This window comes from Eimeria mitis, genomic scaffold, assembly GCF_000499745.2.
Source record: "Eimeria mitis Houghton genomic scaffold, Emh_scaff697, whole genome shotgun sequence".
Lineage (NCBI taxonomy): Eukaryota > Apicomplexa > Conoidasida > Eucoccidiorida > Eimeriidae > Eimeria > Eimeria mitis.
The window spans coordinates 10,484-11,482 of NW_013575066.1; the positions used below are offsets into that span (position 1 = coordinate 10,484).

The following is a 999-nucleotide window of genomic DNA, read 5'->3' on the forward strand; positions in this document are numbered from 1 at the left end:
TATTACTTAATACTTGTGTTCGCCGCTTTGTATCATCACTCTGCTGTTTTTAATGTGTTTTTGTTGTAAATTAAAATAAAATAAATAAAATAAAATTTAAATATAACAAAAAGAAATAAAAAAAAGAAAAAAACAAGCGCAGCAGCAGCAGCTGCAGCAGCAGCAGCAGCAGCAGCAGCAGCAGCCTCGGGGCTGCTAGAGAAAGAGCGTGTCTTTGTTCTGAGTGTAGAAATAAAAAAAATATATTTATAATAAATTTAATTATTTTTTTATTTATTTTTATATTTATTTTTATATTTATAAATAAATTAATTAAAATAAAATAAAATAAAAAACAAAAATTTATAAACAAAGAAAACACAAAAAAGTACAGAGGGGGGCCCTTTATTAGTATGCAGCTTCTTCGTTTTTTTTTGTTTATTTTTATTTTATTTTAATTTATTTTAATTTATTTTAATTTATTTTTATATTTTGTTTTCTTTTTTTCTTTTTTTTTTTATTTTTTTACGCAAAAAGTGATGAAATAGCGGCGATAGGTTCTGCACTGCTGGGGTGTATAGGCAGCTCTGCTGCTACCACCAACCGATGCTGTTGCTTGTATAATAAATAAATAAATAAAATAATAAATAAATAAATAAAATAATAAATAAATAAACTAAATAATAAATAAATAAAATAATAAATAAATAAATTAAATAAATAAACAAACGAAACTGTATATTTACTGCTGCTGTGCTTCTTAATACAAAATTCAGGTGTATGTACACCTCAGCTATTTATATAAACAAATATATTTATATAAATAAATATATTTATATAAATAAATATATTTATATAAACAAATAAACCAAAAGCAAATTAAATGAGCTGTATATACACCTCAGTATAATAAATGAGGTGTATATACACCCCAAAAGAATATAAATTTAGCTGTATATATATATATATATATATATATATATACATATATATATATATATATATATATATATATATATA

General features: G+C 21.6%; 1 protein-coding gene across 1 annotated transcript in view; it reads right to left on the minus strand.

The window, feature by feature from the left end:
• Positions 1-999, minus strand: part of EMH_0020090 (ubiquitin carboxyl-terminal hydrolase isozyme L5, putative) — a gene marked incomplete at both ends in the record, with an annotated part of 7,125 nt that overhangs the window by 2,858 nt on the left and 3,268 nt on the right. The window lies entirely within an intron of this gene.